Source organism: Aethalodelphis obliquidens, unplaced genomic scaffold (assembly GCF_003676395.1).
Source record: "Aethalodelphis obliquidens isolate GAN/ISIS:26980383/991018 unplaced genomic scaffold, ASM367639v1 scaffold50, whole genome shotgun sequence".
NCBI lineage: Eukaryota > Metazoa > Chordata > Mammalia > Artiodactyla > Delphinidae > Aethalodelphis > Aethalodelphis obliquidens.
This window is the reverse complement of record NW_020837994.1, coordinates 12,804,081-12,819,626: the sequence shown is the minus strand read 5'-3', so window position 1 is coordinate 12,819,626 and position 15,546 is coordinate 12,804,081. Positions and strand designations below refer to the sequence as shown.

General features: G+C 46.3%; 1 protein-coding gene and 1 long non-coding RNA gene across 7 annotated transcripts in view; one reads left to right on the top strand and one right to left on the bottom strand.

The window, feature by feature from the left end:
- The window catches only part of ME3 (malic enzyme 3), a 299,568-nt gene that overhangs the window by 211,538 nt on the left and 72,484 nt on the right, over positions 1-15,546 (top strand). The gene's annotated exons all lie outside the window — the stretch shown is intronic.
- Positions 6,731-11,996, bottom strand: LOC113607857 (uncharacterized). Its single transcript, XR_003428120.1, has 3 exons — positions 11,870-11,996; positions 8,887-8,966; positions 6,731-8,310 (listed from the first exon to the last, which is right to left on the bottom strand). It is a non-coding gene; the product is annotated as an uncharacterized LOC113607857 (long non-coding RNA).

The window sequence follows — 15,546 nt, the reverse complement described above, 5'->3', positions numbered from 1 at the left end:
CACACACACACACACACACACACACACACACACACACACACACACACTCTCTCCCAGCATAACTGGGAGGCAGGCAGAAAGCAAGGATTAGCCCCAGCAGACCAGCTGTCTCCTCCCCGTCCTCAGGGCACCCAAGTGCTGATTCCTTTGCCAGAGTCCGCTGCACGTCCAGTTATGCCCAGGTTCCTCTGCCAGGCTCTTCCAGCTGGAGCAGAGCAAGCACAGGGCTGCAGCTGGGTCTGCTTCACTTCCTGTCTTCACTTCCACATCTGGCCCTTTTAGTCCCCCAGCCTTGGAGTTCTGAGCAGAGCACGGGGTCAGGAGTCAGGACCCCTGGGTTCTAGCCCTTGCTACCCTCTTTCTGGCCATGACTCCTTAAGCAAGTCACGTAGCTCCTTAGGCTAAAGCAAAGGTGGTGGCGTTGGGTTGGTTGTATGGCTTCTGTGATCTCTTCCAGCTCTAACCATGTAGGATCTAGTAACTCAAACTCTATAACCTAGTTATAAGTGGGATCTTCAAGTGAGCCATGGTCGCATTATGGAGCTGAGCTGAAGTTTCTCCACCTGTAAAATTAAGAGGTCAAGTGAGAGCAGTAGTTCTCCGTGGCAGCTGTGACTAAAAGCATCTGCAGCGGTTTAAATCACAATCCCAGAGGTGGGGCCCCGGCAGCTTTAGTTTTCAGGAGCTCCCCAGGGATGCTCTTGGGCAACTGCTGAGCAGGGTGATCTCCGAAGTTCCTTCCAGCTTGGATCTTCTCTGACTTGTCAGGAGTCGGTAACCTGCAGCCCGTATCTTCCAGGCCACCCCAGGCTGGCAATGTACTGACGGTTAGGGTCATGATAATGTAACAGAAACTTTATCTCCAGCTCAGCCCTCAGCAACCAAACTGTTGAACCTCACTGCCAAGTTCCCGCATGTCTCATTTACGCGGGTAGTGGGGGGGGGGGGTAGTCTCATATGTGTTTCCACGCCCCCCCCCAATTTCCTCCTGAAGCCTCTATCACTGCACAGAAGTCACCCGTCTCCCAAGCTGCAATTCATCCTATGTCAGTAGTTCATTAGACAGGAAAAAGCATCAGACCAAAGGTGACTGATCATTTGGAGGAGGGCGTGATTCAGGGTACCCTGGCTCAAAAGAGGAAATGGGCCAATTGGAGTCCTTTCCAGGAATTTGAACTGACAAACGGGAAAAGGTATATGGAGAGAATTTTCCAGTTAGGAAGGGAAATTAGGGCAGAAAGGTTGCTATGGTTTAGATTTTAGAGTTGGGTCGTGGTAGGCCAAAGGCAAGTGCCAGCTATGATGGAGCAGAAAAGAAAAGAATAGGGAGTAAGGGATCAGATCTGTGGAGAGAGAATAGGGCAGATGGGAAAGAAAGAGGGAAAAGCAGGCAGAGCGAGGGACGGTCCCCAGAGCTGCCTCAGTTCATGGTCATTTTCCACTCCAGTTCCTGTTCACAAATTTACAACGAACTCTGTTTCTCCAGAGGGAACTTACGTGAGCCTCTGCTTTAGGTCACTGGAAGAGCCAGGCTGAAAAAGAGCTGTGAGATTAGATGGTTCTGATTAGTGCCCCAATCCCCTTGTTAGCTGGGTGGATGGAGCTAACAGATGAAAGTAGGGTGTCTCAAACTTTAGGGTGCACTAACATAACCTGGAAGGCTTGTGAAAACAGACTCAGGGAGTTGACTGAGCCAGCAGGTTCCAGGCGCTACTAGCGCCTGCTGGTGCAGGGACCACACTTTGAAAACCACTGAATTGAAGGCTGGTGAAAAGTCATTCACGCACTGTGGCTGTAAATTTGCCTCTAAGGTTCCTGGCATTTAAGGCAGATAAATGCAAAAGGAGATGAAAACACATGGCTTTCAGTTTCTGACAAGAAAAAACTTGCAGGCTTATCTGCAGAAGTGTCATTTTGCTGAGAGTTCTGACTCACATGTGGGCATCTTCCCAGACAGACCAGCTGGGCAGGCCAGGGTCTGTCATGGATTGATTGGTGCCAGTGATTGGGAATTGATGCTGGAATGGATCTGAGGAGGGTGGCATGGGAGTCCTTCCAGAGCGTGAGGTTGTTCAGCTGTCATTTGACATGAATGTCATGTGGTGTAAGTTAAATTGTATCTGGATCCCACATCGCAGAAACACTTTGAGACAGAGAGATGGAGGAGAGAAGGACCTGTTTTTTTTTTTTCTAATTTTTATTTTTTTTTTTAGTAAACACTTTATTTTTTTAGGAGCAGTTTTAGGTTCACAGCAAAATTGAAGGGAAGGTACAGAGACTTCTCATAGACCCCCTGCTCCCACACATGCACAGCCTCCCCATAAACAACATCCCTCACCAGAGTGCTACGTCTGTCGCAACTGATGAACCTACAGTGACACATCATTATCACCCAGAGTCCATAGTTTACGTGAGGCTTCATTCTTGGTGCTGTACATTCTATGGGTTTGGACAAATGTATAATATGGTATCATACAGAGTATATTCACTGCCCTAAAAACCCTGTGTTCTGCCTATTCATCTCTCCCTCCCCTACTCCACTCCTGGAAACCACTGAGGGTCGTTTATTTTTGTGTCTGAATTACATGGGTTTCAATCACTGAGGGAAGTGGCGTCTTTTTTAGAGGAAGTTTAAAGATTTACAGACGAAAAAGTGAGTTTGTACTTCATTGCATGTGACCTGCCTTTAGCATTCAGGAGCCGCTTGCTGTGTGGGGAGGAAAGAGAACCCTCACCCGCAACCGGCACCCATGAGTCTGGGCGTAGGGGGCTCAGAGTGAAGGTAGAAAAGGTTGAGCGGCCTCACACAGATGCAAAGATTTTATTTTTCTGTTCAAGCTGGAAGCAGATGAGCTTTATTAACTAGAACAGGATGTTCTGAGTTTGACTTCCTTTAGCCGAAGGCAGATTTCCCTGGCAGTTTAAACAAACTGATTTTTGTTTCTTTTTTATCTGACTCTGTACTTTTCCTCCTTTGTCTCTGGCAATCCCAACCATGGTGATCAAAAGAGTAGGTGTGGGAGAATTTCCTTACTGAGAAGGAAATCCGTACATACAGTCAGGAGTTGAGTAGACCTTTCCGTAAATATCCTTGATCTCTCATTAACCTGTAAAATGCACGAAAGCTTGTGTTTGCTCACAGAAACAGACTCAGGGACTGGGACTTGGGAAGGAGAGGTTTTGTGTGAATGGGACGAGAAGGAACAGATCAGGAAGAGTGTGTCTGGGATGCAGAGGAAACTGAGGCACCAAGATTTAAATAACCTGAAAACAGTTACATATCTAGTACCCAGTCAAGCTGCGATTCGAACCCAGGCTCCAGAGCACACACTCTTGGCTACTGCCCATCATCATGTCCTTCTGAGCCTCTTCTCCCTGGTGATGGAGCTTCTCCAGGACAGAGGACTCACCACCACCGTGTGCACAGCATGTGTGAGAAGATCACTCCGTCAAGTGGGTGGGGAAGGTAAGGCCAGTGTGAGGCCAAGTGAGGACTTTGGAGTCGCTCATCAGGGATCACAGTACACTTCTGAGAGGGGGGCTAAACTGAAAGCATTTTCCAAGGAGGATAGTTCTCGGAGGACTGAAGAGGAGCGTCCACAGAGCACTGCTGTGTTAGCTGAAGGACAATGAGACAAGAGCCTGACAGAGTCTGAGATGCCGAAATGAAGGGTGAAAATGCAGGACGTTGAGAAAGAGAAGCCTGCGGGATGTGAAGACTAGTTGGATGTGAAGGTGAAAGAGAGAAGAAGAAACGTCAGATGTGAACTGCATTGCAGTGCAGTGACAGGCATGGAAAGTTGAGCTTGGGCTCCAGAACTGGAACAGTGAGCTGGATCAGAACAACAGCTGCCACTGCCTTCTGTTGAGGGGTCAGGACCACGATAGTCACGTGACCTTTATTCTTTGAGTCTCACAACAGCCCTGAGGAATCAGAATATGTTACTGTCCGCATGTCACAGAAGAGAGGTTCAGAGGTGATGGGACACTTGCCTGGAGCCAAAGGGCTAGTAAGTGGCAGGATTCAAACCCGAGTCTATTCTGTTCCAGGGCCTCTCCCTCCTTCCACATTGGAACTCCCTCTAGTCCTGCATTGCTCAGCATTTCTGAGTCATGTGTCCCACACACATGTCCTCCTCAAAATGACAGCTACGGGACTTCCCTGGTGGTGCAGTGGTTAAGAATCCACCTGCCAATGCAGGGGACACGGGTTCGAGCCCTGGTCCAGGAAGATCCCACAAGCAGCGGAGCAACTAAGCCCGTGCACCACAACTACTGAGCCCGCGAGCCACAACTACTGAGCCCGCGTGCCACAACTACTGAAGCCTGCGGGCCTAGAGCCCACGCTCCGCAAAGAGAGAAGCCACCGCAGTGAGAAGCCCGCACACCACAATGAAGAGTAGCCCCCACTCGCCGCAACTAGAGAAAGCCCGCGCTCAGCAACAAAGACCCAATGCAGCCAAAAATAAATAAGTAAATTTATAAAAGAAAAAAAATGACAGCTAAGCAAACACGTTCCTTAGACCTAATGAAATTAGCCACAGGGATCTGCAGGAGCCCGCGTGCATCAGTCTCGGCTGGAGTCCCCTGCGGGGAGACAGGGGCCGTGGGGCTGTGTCAGGGTGCCCGGTTAGAGAGCCACGGGAAGAGAGCCAGGGTTTGCACCTTGGCAGGATCTTGATACCCGCACAGGCAGAGCCCTTCAGGCACATAGCAAGGACACACCAAGCACTTCATCCATCCTGCTCCCATGATACGTCCTTGAGTTGGTATCAGGTTATTCGATGGGTCCACATTTAAGCACACCCCCTGCACAGCCAACACAGATGCTACCTGTGTGCCCCCGGCAGCTCCCTCCCCACAGCTCCCAGACAACTCCCCGCTCCACGTTCCAAGACAGGCTGAGACGTTTGCCTCCTAAGAGGACTTTGAGAAGAGTCACATCTCTCCAGGAAGTCTTAGGTGAGGCCTTGTCTGTAAAGAGATGGAATAGATTCCCTCTTAAGAGACCCTTGAACTCAGCATTTCTGTCAGTTTGCCTCTCTTTGCATCCTACAGTGACAGGATCATGGAGCTCAAACCAAGGCCAAGAGGGGACATGACACCCTCCCCACCGGGGGTACAAATCAGTGGAAACAGTAGGACTAGAACTCAGGTCTCCTGACTCTTTATTCCCTTACTGCTGTGCAGAGAGATAGGTAGGTGTTCCCCTGCCATTTGAATCAAGCTTAATTCGTAATTATTATTTACATTTATATAATACTTTGAAGTTTGAAGGTGAATTCAAATACAATCCTGCCAACTGCTCTGTGAAACACAGGGCAGCCCCTTTCACGTGACGAAATGGGGAATCCAGAGGTTGACTCCCTCAGGCTCTCTATAAATAGTGAGAGAGAGAACTGCACCTAGAGTTGGCAGCTTTCTGTTTGCCATTCAGGACTCTTTCCACTACTGGACTGACTATAAGCTTCCGACTGGCAGGAACCATATTTGTTTAGCTCACCGTTGGATACCCAGCACCCAGCACAGAGCCTGGATACACTCCTTGTTAGATGGAAGGAAGGATGGATGGAAGGATCAATGGATAGAAGAATAGGGTCGATGGATAGAAGAAACTTAGTCTTATTTTCCTGATGACTTCTAATAGATCTTGGAGGAATGAGCTTCTATTATTAATGGCTCCTTAAAAACAAAGAGCTTTAACTCTGTAATTTTGTTTAAAATTCATTATGTCCTAATTTTTTTTAATGTTAATGTAAATTACATTTGGTTCCTTTAAGAATCTTCAGCAGGAAGACTTGCCCAGGACTTGGGACATAGTAGGCATTCGATAACTGTTTCTGGAATTTAACTGAATTTAAAAGCGAGGCTGGAGAGGTAAAAGTAATTGCAGAGTCTCTATGTTACTGGTATGATTAAAGAACAGACTATCTATTACTTGCAAAATAACTTTATCTCCAAATCCAGGCCTATCAATTGGGAAGAAACCAACAGCGAGAATGGAATGGGATCATGACCTGCATTTCCAGAATCTTTGGTTCCAAAGGATTAATAAGGATGTCCAATCCTCACCACAAATAGGTGCAATAGATTGCCCTTGCCTGCCGTGCAGGATGGACCCTGCGTGAGCCAGCGGTGCTTCTTGTGTGCAGCCAAGTGGAGGGACGTGGATGTGAGGTTGTCATGGTAACTTTTTCACTGATTGGAAGAATAGATGAAGCTGGAGTGAACCTCCTTGGCTCATATGGGGGTGGGAGTGGGGTAACCAGTAGTAAGGAGCAGAGAAACTTCTCTCTCTCTCTCTCTCTAGACAAAGACGGTGCAGGAAATTTGAATTCAAGTAATAGTAAAGCAAAATCAGGTAAAGTGCTGGCTAGGATTAGGGTGGATAGGTAATGAAATGATTTTGATGATCAAACCAGAAACGGGGGTGTTTGAGGGTAAACCTCTACCCAGGCCAGTGGTTTGAAACTTTCATAAGAATCCACTTTAAAAAATTACAGACTCTAGCTCCCTTTCCCAAGATTCTGTTTCATTGTGTCAGGAGTGGGGCACAAGAATCTCTATTTTAAAACTACCCAAACTTGGGGCTTCCCTGGTGGCGCAGTGGTTGAGAGTCCGCCTGCCAATGCAGGGGACTCAGGTTCGTGTCCCAGTCCGGGAAGATCACACATGCTGCGGAGCGGCTGGGCCCGTGAGCCATGGCCGCTGAGCCTGCGCGTCTGGAGCCTGTGCTCCGCAACGGGAGAGGCCACAACAGTGAGAGGCCCACGTACCGCAAAAAAAAAAAAAAAAAACTACCCAAACTCATTATCCTACAGGAAATTTATGGACTATATTGGTAGCACATGGACCATAATTTCATAAACTCTCCTCTGGGTAAGCAGAGCATCAGAAATCAAACTCAAGCCTGAGCTGACAGCTGTTCTCATCTGATGGGAAAACTTAGGGTAAAATAAAAGCTGTTTTCTACTTAGTCCTAGTTTTAAAACAAAGCAAAAACCAGAGTTTAATTATTCCATGACTGATAACAGTTGAGTTTCTGAAATAAGCTACTTTAGTTTATACATTATACTTTCTTTTAAACTTACATTCTACCAAATGCTTCCCTCATTGACAGAAACCAGCAGATGTTCGCTTTGCCTGATGGCCTTTCGCCATCTTACCCAATGACAAATTCCCACGTACCCTTTAAAATCATCCCAAATGTCTTCATCTCTTGCCACCTCCTTAGTCTCTGTACCCACACTCTTGCTTGCAGAGTATTTTGATCCTTCTTCTATGTCTGTCCACAGTGGTCTCTGCTAATACTCTACTAGTGAACTTACTACATTGTTATCCAGTAATTATTTACAGATCTGCTCCATCACTCTCTCCTCTATCTGACGGAGCTTATCAGACAGTGTGTCTCATTCATCTTTGTAACTTTGCCCTTTCCCTTTCTTTAACTCCTAGTGTGGCAGTTCCCATATACTAGAATGAATGAATGAATATATGTTCCATAAGGGCAGAGATCTTTGTCTGTTTTGTTAACTGACGTGAATATTCCAAATGCCTAGAACAGGTCTTGTCACAAAGAGGGGTCTAATAAGTAATTGTTGAAATAATTCATGAATGAGTGCTTAGCTTTCACAGCCAATAGAAAAGAAAGACTGGACCTGCTGTGTTTCTCAGCATGATAGTAAAAATTTTTCATAGTGGCACAGTCTCATGAACAGGTCATGATTGAGCTCCCCATTTGATATTTCTGGCATCTAATAGTTTGGGGTTTAGCTGTATAGACCCAAGGTATTCTAATAGAGAAACAGAAGTAATATTGCAAGCATATAGCTCATACCTACATAATCGGATCAAGTCAACTTTTTTCAGCCTTCCTCATCATATTCTGCTACTAATGGTAAGCCTCGGATACCAATGGTTCTCTAGGAGACTTTACATGGAGTAATAGTAAAAATAGTTTCTATTTATTGAGCACTAACTAAATGTGCCAGGCATTGTACTAACTGCTTTCCATGTATTATCTCTTTTCATCGTTTTCAGGCAACTTGATTAGAAATGTTTTATTGTCCCTATTTAACAGATGAAGAAACTGAGGCTCAGATGTAATTTGCCAAGGTCACTCAGCTACTAACCAGAAGACATGAGATTTGAGCCTAAGTCTGTCTGCGCTTCTGCTCTTGAGCTTCACAGTAACTCTAGTGTTTTGAATTCAGTGGGTCCCGTTGGAACACACGTCGTTTCCCAGTCATTTCAGAGCAAATACTTTCTTGGCCTTCACCTTCCCAATCTTGAGTTTTCTGAGACTTCTTCCTTTCAAGAGATTTATAGTTTGGAGACGAAACTCAGTCAAAATGACAAATTACATCAAATGCCCCACACCCACCTCACCCCAGCTTAATTATACCTGATGAGTAGCCCTTTCATACATTTGGTTCCAGGCACTTAGCTGTCTCTTGCATTTGCTCCCAGTGATCAGGGTCCCTGAGGTTTGCACATATGTTTTCCCAGTGAACTTTTGTCCTCTCTGAAAACTGCATTCTGTTCTCTTTTATTAAATTCCAGCTTTCACGACTAATATACGGTGATAGCTCCAGAAATGTTTATACGATAAATTAAAGTGGGCAGAATCTTCCGCTTACAAATTGCTTCAAGACAGGGCTCAGATATCTACCCGTAGAATTGTCTCATAAATGCTAGCATAAAATTGATCCGAGCCTTTACAACTTCAGCTTGCCCTTGGCCTAGGGGCTATTGTTTCAGTGGGTCTCGCCAGGGTCCTGCGCTCCTAGCCTGTTTCTATGACTCAGTTGGAAAAAGTATGGGGGACTACTTCTCAGACCTGCTTCAGAAAAACAGGATGTTTCTCTCTCCCGATCTTGCACATACCTGTAAACAAACGACTCGTTGGCAGGGCCTCTGAGTCAGAGGTATAGCATTTTCAGTCTCTCAGGTTTGACGATTATTTGCTTGGATAAATCAGAAGTTCATGTTAGAACAGAGCCACGTTCCAAAAACGTATTGCCCAGAGACCCAGATTAACTAGAGACCTTCTAGACGGCAGGAAGGTGTGTGTTTGTTTTATAAAGTGGAGGCATGTGTGGGTCTGTGCCATGTTCACAGCCATAAAAGAAAGTGAAGAGTGTTAAGTGTGGCTTCTCAGGGAAAACGGGGCCTGAAGCCTCTGTGATTATTATTGTTGGAGGAGTAAATATTTCAGTAGAAAAAGAAACTCCTTTGTACCATCTCTGCCTGAGTTTTCTCGGCATGTTTTAATATTTTCAAGTAGCAGCTGAAACCGCACTAACCTTCCTTGTTCTAATTGGAAGCATCTGTGAGTTGCAAAATTAGAATTTTCAGATTCTTAAGTGATTTGCTATTTGGACAGGGGTGTCAGTTTCGGCGGAAATTTTCATCTATGCGGCCTTTTTTTTTTTCCTCCCAATTATAAATTGTTCAGTCAGCTAATGATGTGATGGTAACCAGGGCACTCTTCATCAGCTTTCCATGTATGGACGCTTTCTTAAAAATGAAAACCACACTTTCTTCTACAGTGGTTTGTACACCTTATCAGGCTCCTTCTTATTCGAGGAGAACAGAGGGAAAAATTCCCCCAACCTTTGGAATTCGACTGGAACAATTTTCTCCTGCCAAAAGGCATCTCATAATCAAAAACACTAGAGCAACAAGTGATATTTGCAAATTCCAGGAAGAAAAAAAATAGTTGAAACAATTAGAAACCTATTCCATGTTTTCTCTATGTTAGTAGGAGCCTGTCTTCTGAAGGACTTTAGTGTTTTACAGGTTATCTCCCGAAACTTCAACAAGAGAGACATGAAGTTTCAGTGGCTTCTTACAGGCTTGCCTGTACTTACCACTTACATTACTTCCTGTCTCAGCGCTGCTACCTCATGGAGCCTCAGTTCTCCCGGGTGTAAATGAGAATTTCCTAGCTTCCTAGACTCGTGGTGATGAGTAAATGGTGTAGCATTTGTAACATGCTCCCAGCGGGAGCTGTCTTACTCCATTCTGGTCGCTATAACAAAATAACCACAGACTGGGTAGCTTATAAACAACGGAAATTTATTTCTCCAGTTCTGGAAGCTAGAAGTCCGAGATCAGGGCAGTTGGCATGGTGAGATGAGGGCTCAGTTTTGGTGGCAGACTTGTCCTCGTACCGTCACATGGCAGAAGGGGTTAGGGAACTCTCCAGGGCCTCTTTTATAAGGGCACTAATCCCATTCATGAGGGCTCCACCCAAATGCCCCTCCCAAAGACCCCACCTCCTAATACCATCACATTGGACATTAGGATTTCAACATAAGAATTTTGGAGGGACACATTCAGACCATAGCAGGAGCTAAACAAACGCTGGCTTCTTCTCTTTCTCTCTTTCCTACATTTTACTTGTCGCAACTGAGGTAAAAATGACATGACTTACTTGAGGCCAAAGATCAGGCCCTCATGGAGCCAAGACAAGCCTGAAATTTACAGGTCTAGAAACTTCAAGGCTCCATCCTCTGTCTGGGTTCAACACCAGCTCTACAGAATTTGGCACAGGGTACGTTGTAGACTGTTCCAAAAAGTCATAGAGAGCAAAAGACTGTGGGTGCTACAAGCCACTTCACAGATACTTTATGTGCGAGTAGGATTAAAATTAATGACTACACAGGGGAAGGGTTCACAATGATGGCACCAAAAAGATGACCCTGTCTTTCCATACTAGGCTCCCCATAAATGTTTGCAGTATTAAATTTAATAGGCTGGACCTGCAGATCAGTAAGTTTTTGAGAGTGAAAAAGAAAAACAAATAATATCTCAAGACACAGGCAAACCAGAATATGTAGTCGCCCTACCTGGGAACCACAGCATGAATTTCTGTGTCTCTTGGAGGGAAACCGCCATTCATTCCTTTGAGAAATACATCTTATGTTCCAACTTAAGATTTTTCAAGAGGCTACTTGTGACCAACATTGTGTTATTTTACTTAACGCTCACACCAGCTTAGTGAGATGGATTTAATTATTAAATTAACTATTAATTAGTGCCCCACTTTAGTAATGAGCAACTGACACTCAGTGAGGTTAGTAATTTGTTAAGGTTGCACAGCAAATAAGGGTAAGATTTGGGATTTGAGCCCAGGTCTGTCTAGCTGTAAATTCATGCTCTTGCAGCTGTTCTAGGTCTAGTCTGCAGGTCTTGCTAGATCATGTCATAGGATCATAGATTTTTAGAGGTTATCCGATCTACCTTCTACATTTTTCGATGGGGAAACAAGCTCAGAGAGGTCTGATAGCTTTTGCAAACTCACGTAGCTGGCTATAGTAGCAGAAATTTTCTAGTGCCCTTTTCCGAACCACTCCATTCCCACACAGGGAAGGAGAGAAAGGAATCTATTCAGAGATTCCCTTCTGAAGTGGACACGATGTTTATAGGGCTGTACTGGGGACCCATGGAACTCACTGGAGGTGGAGCTGCTCTTAAGATGCTTCAGGTCTTCTTGGGGAAAACTGTCCAACAGCAGCAAAAGGAGGGAGGGTGAGAGGGAAGGGCCAGAGTGCCCTAGAGTGGAGGCTCCAGGCCCAGCTCTGCTGCTCTTTCACTGTGATGTAGCCACCCTGGTGCTCCTTGTTCCATGGTTCTCCCCATCCTCCAATCATGTCTCCATTATACCCCATTATATTCCTTGTTTCCCATGTGCCCAGCACAGTGCTGGATGGGGAGGATGCAGGATGCAAGATGCAGGATGCATTCCCAGATGCAGGATGCAAGAAGCCCGAGCAGGGGACAAGGCGGTCAGTACTCTCAAGGAAGCCCCGCCCACTCCGAGGCCCCGCTGCGGGAGTCACGTGGGCGGAACCACCGTCCTCACCTTTACGTCTCACTCCAAAGACAGGCAGGCTCCACCTCAGTGTCATCTGGGAGGGTCGGAAGGAAAGGGGGCCTCCTCGGGGTGGGAGGGGCCACGTGCCCACCTACGAGGAGACAGAATGGGAAACAGGAGGGGCCGTCCGAGGTCCAGGAAATTAGCTATGGTTCAGTGGGTTAAAAATAATCAAAATGTCCCTCGAGATAGAAACTAAAACCAAAGAAGGACGGTGAGTGACCTACCACTAACAGATGCCCGCCCCGTTTTATTCACATCCCCCCGAGGACATTTCACAGGACCAGGGGAGAACGTGATTCCTAATTTCTCCCAGGCATGATGGCTACCTCGCTGTATCCTCAGGCTCTGCCTTACCAGGTGCTGGGCAGCCAGGCCCTGGGACTTCTCAGACCTACTTTCTCCTGCTGTGCTGTTGAGTCCGGGAGGCTGTTGCTGGGTTTTAAAAATAGCCTCTTGCCTGTTTTCAGAGGACAGGTTCCCTGGCTGCCAAAAATGTGCAGAATGGTGGTTCCGTGGCAACAGCGAGCCTTTGTTCCAAAGTTGAAAGTTCACGTCCCTCCTCCTGAGCCCGGCCTCGGTGGTTTGCCTGATGTCGCTGACCCTGTTTTAATTAAGTCCTCCTTTTTTGTTCGACTCGGTGCCAAGAAGCTTGAATGAATCTTGTGTTGTTGAGTGGGTTTTGTTGGGGTTTTTTTCTCACTTCTATTCTGGAAACTTCTAAGGGTCCCTCCTCTGCAGCCGGAGATAAGGGTTAAGAGTCTTTTTCTCAAGAAATAACATTCTCCTAAGTGAACGTTATCTTTGTTTTTCTTTCTCTCTTGTGTAACTGAATTCTAAAATTCAAGGGGGTTTTCTGGCTCCTGATGGAAACTGGAGATAGTATGTAATTTACAGGCCTCTGTGGGAGGGAGGACACTTCACCAGGGCTTGCCCTTCTGAAATTCCAACAGACTGAGTTTTAAGACAGGTTCGGGGAAGGAATCGTGATCACCACTGCTCATGGCCACTGCACACAAATTGGATGTTGGTGTACTAGCTTCCTAGTGTTGCTGTAACAAAATACCGCAAACAGGGTGGCTTAGAACAGCAGAAGTTTATTGTCTTACAGGTCTGGAGGCTGCAAGTCTGAAATCCAGGTGTCGACAGAGTTGAGGTCTCTCTGAGATCTGTAGGGGAGAAGCCTTCCTCGCCTCTTGTAGCTCCTGTTGTTTGGCAGTGGTTCTTGACGTTCCTTGCCGTATAGACGCCTCACTGCAGTCTCTGCCTCCATCACCTCGTGGCCATCTCTCCCTGTGACTCCCTCTGTCTTCACCTCTTCTCATAAAGACACTGGTCATTTTTGATGAAAGCCCTCCCTGATGGCCTCACCTTAATGACATCTGCAAAGACCCTATTTCCAAAGAAGGTCACAGGTAGCAGGGGTTAAGATTTCGGTGTGTCTTTTGAGGGGAACACAATTCAATTCAGAGCTGTTTCATTTTCTTGGCTTGGAATTTTCTGTCACCCAGAAAATATTTGGAGATGTTATTGCTCTGCAGCATAAGTAACCAATATCTGCTACCACTTACGGAGCATTCACCACACGCCAAGCACTATGCCAGGTACGTGATCTATTATTTCATTGAATCCTCACAGAAGCACGTTGACGTAGGTGTTATTATATGCCCAGTTTATAACTGAAAACATAAAGGCTCAGCTGTGTCTCATTTCAGCACCCACGTTCTGCACCACTGAGCATACCCAACACGTATGTTGCTTCTAGAGCACCTGTTGTGTGCTTGGTGCTCTGCTGGGCCCCAGGGTTACAGCAGTGAACAAGACAGATGTCGTCCTGCCCTCCTAGGACATAGAGTCTAGTAGGAGGACCTAGGCATTAAAGATATACTTTTCTAAGTAACAGTCACTAACCCGCAGTACTATAGCACCATCTCCCTTCAGGAATTCTTTTCCTCTGCTGTCATTGCCTGAGGTCCGTTGTAGGAACAGTGACTACTGAGATGAAGCGTAGTAAGAAGACCTTCCAAGAAGGAAGACTCTCACCTCTGCTTTAACTAGAGCGCCAATGTCTCGCTTAACATAATGGGCATCTCTGAAAGGTTTTGTGGAACAGAGTTTACCGTGCTACGTGATGCTATGGAACAAACATCCCTTAAAGCTTATTCTGTGCTTCTGCCTCGTGTCCTGTGGGTCAGCCGGGGGCTGTGCTCAGCGTCTTCCTCACTCCAGAGCCAGGTCCTGAGGTAGCCTCGTCTGGAACAGTACAGATGGCGGCGGCAAAGGGAAAAGAGAAGATGGTGAATCACATACTGGCTTTTAAACGTTTCCAGCCCAATGTGTCAGGTCAGCCCTGTTGCAGGATGAACGGCCTGTAACAAATACGTCTTTTAGGCCAAATGAGTTACGTATGTGAAAGAATAAAGTAGGTGTTTAGTTTTTGTTAAGCATGAATCCATTCCCTTTCCTGGCCACACATTTACCCCAAAACTCCATGTGAGAGGGGGCTGCCCCCTTCTCTGGTCCCTCCTTCTCAGGCCCTGATGTCCAAGCATCAGCTGAGAAGGAACCTGGGTTCTGTTTCTAGAAACCAAAATAGGAAAGTTCAAATTTGTGAAAGCCATAAATCAGGGGACAGTGATTTATGCTCCGGAACAATTTTCTGCAGCTTCCCTTTAAACAGCAACCTCCCGAGTACACATATGGTATTATTTTAGGTATATTTTATTAACTCACAACTTTTCAGGAATGTTCTGTGAAGCAGGGAATACATTCATTTAAGCCCTGATTCCATAGGCTGGCAGCTTATCATATTTACTATATATATTTTTTCTTCCCTCAAGTTCCAAAATTGCTTCCCTGAAGTAAACAGGAAAAACTTGGGGGAAGGTATCAGTAGCTACAGTTATTTCTGTTTTTTTGTGTTTTGTTTTTTCCTGTTCCAGTTAACGGCTATTAACAATGAGAGATTCCCACGACAGCCTCTCACCCAGAGGCCCATCTTCGCAGCACCAGGAGCGCCAAGGGCGTTCCGTTCTAATTACTCAGAGGAGTCGTTAGCCCGGATGAATGCTCAGGTTATGTTAGCTCACTGCAGGATGCTCAGTGCCTCGGGATCCCCGGGGCAGCCTGTAATTCAGTCAGAAGCTGGAAATGCTTCCACGTCAGTGCGAAGCCAGGCCCAGCACTTCCTGGAGCTTCCCACCTTCCTGCTTCCTTTTGTGCCTCAGGACGGGGAGGTAGAACATGACACTAGCTGTTAGAGCCAATGTCTCACAGAGCAGCTTTCATTTTGGGGGTGGGGGGAAGGGTCTGACTCCTTCTCATGGAGAAAAGATTAAAACAGACCCAACTGTGGAATCCAGAGAGATCCTCGGCACCGTAATTACTACCCCATTCACCCAGAAAGGGCCGTCAGGAAACCAGAGAGACTGGTACCCTTAACACCCCCTCTCAGACTTACCATATTGGTCAAGGTCAGATAGATATGAAGAGTCACGTGTCTCCAGGGCTTTACAGTGTGCAGCGTGTGTGTGAACTTGCCTTGCTTCATCCTCACAGCCACTCCGTAATGGAGAAGCCATCGTGCCCATTTTACTGACGAGAAAGCTAAGACACTGAGAATTGAAGAGACGTGTCCCAGATCCCACACCTAAAGGAGCCACATG